Raw genomic sequence first — 6613 nt, forward strand, 5'->3', positions numbered from 1 at the left:
TTGCTAGTTTTCAGTACTATCTCCTACCTAAACGCCATAATAACTCCTCAACGTAATATTAACTTATTTCGAAGTTGAAACAGTTTTTAAAGTGTGATGGTCAACTTTGTTCATTTCTTTAATTAAATGTTCTGTGTTTGTTTACGTTTCCAACATGAAAGTAACTTTTCAAGATTTATAATTAAAAAGGAAGCATTGTTTTAAAATATATTGCTCTAAACCAGTGGTCGGCAAACTTATTAGCCAAAGAGCAAAATATGAACATTACAAGAATTTTTTAAGAAAATTGGGAGCCAAATCTGCTTGTTTAATAAACTTTTATTACACTAAATAAGTAGTACACTAAATAAAACTGAATTTCATACTTAATAAATATTTATTAATGCGAACAGTGTGCTTGCATCTCCTTTTGAATAAGTCAAGTTTGTATGTTGTTGTTTTTAATTTTAGGCATGCATGATTCCAAATTATCATCAATAAGACGACTTTTAAGTTTACTCTTGATAATGTTCATGCTTGAAAAAGATTGTTCGCATATATATGTAGAACCGAAACGGGAAAGAACAGCAAACGCGAGCTTTTTCAGCTAATCGTTAGAGTCAGGAATACTATTCCAAGCTTTGAAAATGATCATGTCTTCCTTCTCCAGGTCATTCAAAGCAGACCACTTGTGTTGTGAACTAAGATCAAATTTTTTCTTCTCCAATATTTCCAACTCAACACAAAGACGTTCGAATTTATAGCGCCATATTTCCTTGTTTTTTAAATCCAGCAATTGTATTTCGAAGCTACCAATGTCAATTTCAAAAGGAGAAAATTTCAACTCGGTTATCGTAGCATTAAGAGGATTTTTGACAAATGCTAAAGTTTCTCTGCTGTTTTTAAATTCCTGAAACCTGCTGAGAAATGCTTCCCTCACATTTAAAATTATTGTTTTAAAATGGTGTTTATCAATAAAAGAATTATTTTCTTGGAGATGCTTCAGCAGGCTCGGAAAGTGAAACAATGTTTCCCTTTCAAAAATCAAGAGCGAAAATGGATAATTAGTTTTCGAATGTTATTACTTCTTCTAACATGGAAAAAATTAAGTTTCCTTTCCCTTGTAGTTTACGATTAAGCTGATTTAGATGAGACATAACGTCTACCCTGAAACAAAAGCTTTGGATCCACTGATCGTCTGTTAGTCCTAGATAGTAAATTAAAGCATTTCTCAAGGAGAAATGCTTTAATTTCCGGAAAAAGGGACGCGAAACGTTTTAAAACGTTCCCTCTTATAACCAACGTACCTTGTTATGAAGCAGAAGATCAGCGTACTCACTCGCCATTTCAAATAAAAATTCTTTGAATTGACGATGATTAAGAGCTGTAGCTAAAATGGAGTTGATAATGGTAATCACTAATTCCATAACTTTATAAGTTTCATCCGGAAATATTTGCGCACAAAGCGCTTCTTAATGAATGATACAATGGTAAACAAGTATCTGGTGATTAATTTTTTCTTTCAAAATAGCAACAAACCCTTTTCTTACTCCGGTCACACTTTTGACCCCATCTGTTGAAATCGACACAATTTTATCGAGGGGAATATGATGTTTATCCATACACTCAATTACTGCATTTGCGATATCTTCTCCACACGTCTGACCTTTGAGTGGCAATAATCCTAACAGTTCTTCTTTAGGGCCTGAATGAGACATAAATTTTACTAAAAGTGAAACTTGCACTGTATCATTTATGTCACAAGACTCGTCAACTGTTATTGATAAAGCCGAAACCAATTTCAGATCTTCGATATTGTTCTTTCTTAAATGGTTTTGGCAGACAATGGTACCTCTTTAATTCTCTTCAGAATATCTGCTTTGTTCTTAAAATCTCAAAATAGCTCTTCGGATTAATTTATCAAAATAAGATGTAATTTTTTTCTTACCAAGTTTTTTTTAAATGAAAATATTATTGCGTTTTCCGTGGATATTTGTGCCAGGCCAGAGCCGCACAGGAGCCAAAGAGCCACATGCGGCTCTGGAGCCGCACTTTGCCGACCACTGCTCTAAACGATTGAATAAAATGTTTATTATTTAATTTAGAAATGATGGGAGATCGAAACTGTTTGCATTATAAGGTATAAAAAAGTTGATATGTTAAATAAAATCCAATGTTTCAACAAAATGGAATTAAACCTTCCAAGAAATAAAAATTTAAAAATACGACTTTATTTTTTATTTTTCAAGGACTGGTTTGATTAGGATTAAATTTTGTACGTTGTTATTTAAAATTGCATAACTTGACTTGAAAAATACATTATTAAAAAAATTTTCGAACATTAATAGATTAAATAAAAAAAATTACAATTATTAAATATTTTTGTGCGCAAAATTATTTTTAGATAAATGATTATAATAAAATATATTAAAAAGCCTTCAAGTCGCGCAATTAGTTTCATGATCTAATTAATTGTGCTAAAAATAATTTAAGTTGTAGAATCAGACGCAAAAACGTACTTCCTGCAAATTAAACATAACTTTCTTACAATAGATTTTGAATCCAGACTCTTTTAAATTTTACTGGTTCAATTATGGTCTTTAAAATATGGCTCCACTAGTTAAGTCAGAAAAGTGGCCAAAATTTTCAACCCTCTAATGTTAATTTTGTTTTTTGTTACTTCTGCTTATCTCTGCAAATCCAGACTCTTTTAAATTTTAATGGTTCAATTACGGTCTTTAAAATATGGCTCCACTAGTTAAATCAAAAAAGTGGCCAAAACTTTCAACCCTCTATTGTTAATTTTGTTTTTTGCCACTTCAGCTTATCTCTGCAAACTCTCAAGGAAATCAAACAATTTTTGCTCATGATTATGAAACACATTTATTTAAAAATAATTCAATGTAAAATTTAATCTTTAGTACTTTTTAATTTAATGATAGTCTAAAAATTTTGATGTATGTAAAATTAAAAGGAAATGGTAGTTTCTGAGTTAAGAAGTTTAAAAAAAAAGATACATTTTTAAATTTTAATTTCTCTAATTCCGTTTAAATTTGACATATAAAGTTGTATTTATAAAAATAATATACAAAATGTGTATGACTTATAATGTTATGTTTTTCAACCGTTCTTAAATTTATAATTTAAAAATAATAATTATATAAATTATTATAATAATTATAAAAATAATATATTTTTTAGCATGAAATTATCATTTGAAAAGCAACTTTCATAATTATGGGCACTTAACCCCCCCCCCCCTTTTAGAGTTAAGACGAATTATGCAGAGAGAGAAATTAATATTAAGTATCCTTAATATTCCACCACTCACCAGATTAAACTATTGAGATTATTTATTCCAGATAGCGGTTAACCCCCATATTTTTTTTAGAGTCAAGAAAAGCGAATCGTTTGAAAAAATATATATTGGTTTAATATTTTGTGCCTGATTTTGTAGCTTAAAATATTTTTCCGTACTTATTAAGTTATATTTTATAACCATCATTCAACAACCGACCCAATTTTGAGTTTACGAATACTCATATTCAACTTCGTAGCCTCTCAATTTTGAACTCAACCCGGAAGACAGGGGAGCTCCTGGATCAAGTCTTGGGAGAAATTGCCTTGGGGAGACTTTTTTGATCGAACTAACCCGCATTTGCGTTACGAGCACAGGAAAACCTCTCACAGTTAGCCTAAAGGCAAGGGGGAAACTAACCCATGATCAGTCTACCACTGAATATATTTAGCGCCCGCACTATGGTCGGTGCGGAATTCGTATCGATCTGTAATCTGGGGAATTCGAACCTGGGTTGTCTCATTTCGAGGATAGCGCTCTATTCCCCTAGCCATCACCGCGGCTCGCACTTAATAGGGGTTAATTTTGGGTTTACTACTACTAATGTTCAACTTCGTAGCCATGTATTTTGAACCAATCCAAACTTCTGGATCTGTACCCCCAGACGTATAGATTTGTTATGGGAACATGGAGGACTTTGCGACTGGACAGATTTAACGTGCATCAGTCACCATTTACTGCACGGGGAGTCTTCGGCCAGAGGGGATCGAACCCACGAACTCTTGGATATGGGCCCTTACACTTAAGTTTTATTTTATAACCGTCGTTCAACAGCCGACCCAATTTTGGGTTTACGACTGCTAATGTTCAACTTTGTAGCCTTGTAATTTTGAACCAATCTAGAAGAAAACTCCTGGATCAGTACCCCCAGAGGTATGATTTGTTATGGGAACATGGTGGACTTTGACAGATTTAACGTGCATCAGTGACCATTTACCACACGGGGGATCGAACCCAAGACCACTTGGACATGAGCCCAGTGCCCTACTACCTATCCCGGCAGCGCACTTAATAGTTAACATATTTCAAGTTAGATTCTCGAACCATTAAGATTGTATCTTACGTTACGGATTTTAAACAGCTCCTCTTTTATTTCACGCCCTGTATGTATACTGAATAATATTTTTAAGAAATGAAATAAAAATATTTTATAGGTCGCAAACTAATCTTTTAAACCATTAACGAAGTCAATAATCGTAAGATACGTAATTAACGTCATTCTCGAGCTGCGTAACAGACTATTGGCGACAATCTGGGAAAGATCCCTGAGGATGATCCGAATTCAAGCCATCGCAATTTTGGTTCTCTGCAGAGGGGAATGCACCTCTGCTTTGGTAGCCCGATGACCTTTCCCGCGAAATCGAGTACTTTACGGTAGAACAGTAGTTCCCATTTGAAGTTTTTAATAATTTTTTTTTTTGGTCTTTGGTGAAACTTATGCAATAGCTTCTGATTTGTCAGTAAGAATTTTATTCTCTTTACTCTCATTTTTTTTTTGTTGGTGTATTTGAGTCTTCAGGGTTCCCACTCTATGATGAGATTGAAATTCAAGGACCTCAACAAAATTTTCAAGGACCTTAATCTAAGACCAATTTTAAAAATTATTCTCTTCTATTTTACTAGAAGCAACAATGCTTGTTGTGGCAATAATTAATTTCAAATATAATACCTAAATGCTTTGCCTATATAGAGAGAAGAGAGAATATGTTTTATGGACTAAAATTTATATTTTTTTAAAAACAACCCTACTGGTTTTACATATTAATTCACAAAATCATTTTTAGCACAATCTATAACTATAATGGTAATGAGGTGTTAATGGTGAAATCCTTTAATCCTGTGTATTTCCATGTGAAGGCTGCATGAAAGACAGAGCTAAATCTTAGGTATTCCATATTCCATGACTATTCCATAACCCCCTCCTCTCCTCTATTAAGCATCGTTTCTGAAATTATTCATCCATAATTTACACAACCTTCTCTAAATGTTATGCAGCAACAATTCTTTCTGAAAATAAAAATTAGAAGGAACATATCCCATTTTCACCATGTTTAAAAGCATTATTCGTTATGTGTAATCCACAACTGCCAATGAATACGACCTGGTGGGAATATTTCTCTTTTAATTCACACTGAAGCTTCTAATAGAATTTCCAATTGACGTAGGGTCCATCCATGGATAATTGAAGTATTTTAGAGAGCTTTTAACCATCATCCATGCATTTGTAAAAAGAGGACAAAATATTTTCTGCAGTTCCATGACCCATAAATTGGGAGGTAAGATACTTAGTGCAAACTTTATTATCAATTCCTTACCATAATGTCCATCTGCTTAGATTGTAGAGACTGATTTAACGTCTCATCAAAGAGTACAGTGTAGCAATCAACATTCTTCAGCTCATTTATAAGAATCCCTTTGAAGTATAGTGCCAATCCAAAGGAGCCCAAATAGGCTCACTTTGTGGCACTACAAAAAAATTGTCTCGCTATTCAGCTATCAGCAAACATTTTGGAGAACAATTTACTAATCCCTTCACAGGAGTTACATGAATAATTACTAGTGGTGCACTTCAGACTCCAGAGAATTTCAGCATCAAGCACATTCCTTTTGACCAGATAAGAAAACAATGTTACCTCGGCCACTAAAGTTTCTGTTTCACATGGGGCACACGATGTTGAAGGAGTATTTACACCAGATGAATTAGATGTTGATGTCTCTGGAAAAAGAGAACTCAGGGCATGAGACTGATTTTTTGTTTTACCTTTCTTTCATGTGTGATTTCAGAGCAGATTCTTCCATTTTCGCGATATCGATCTCCTTCATGCATAATCGGCACTTAGCTCTGAACTTCTTTTCGGGCATCGATAAAATCCATTCTTTATAAGCTTGATTATCCATCCATTGGGGATTAAAATAGCACTTCCCAGGCATAACTAGTCTAAACTACATAACACAAATACGAAGCCGTGCCTTTGCGAATACGCTTTACAATAAAGTTTTGAAATGACGCAAACGTATAAGGACAAGTGCGGATGGTAAAACGGCAAATTTATTGAAAACTACAAGGTACATATTGTTTCGAAATTCGAGAGTATTCCAGTTTCGATAAGAAAAAAGATCTAAGCATATGCGACAGAAGATGAAGTCGGGTCTCGCCCCGAACGCATTGATTGTCTGCTGTGCTCCGTGCGCTTGGCAGACACCAAGCCCGGTTAGAAACGGTGGCGTTAAAAACCACGTGAGAGAGCTCGGGAACAAAACAGAAAGAACCGCGGG

The sequence above is a fragment of the Parasteatoda tepidariorum genome, chromosome 1 (assembly GCF_982258835.1).
Source record: "Parasteatoda tepidariorum strain Cologne lab strain chromosome 1, Ptep-v5.0, whole genome shotgun sequence".
Classification (NCBI taxonomy): Eukaryota; Metazoa; Arthropoda; class Arachnida; order Araneae; family Theridiidae; genus Parasteatoda; species Parasteatoda tepidariorum.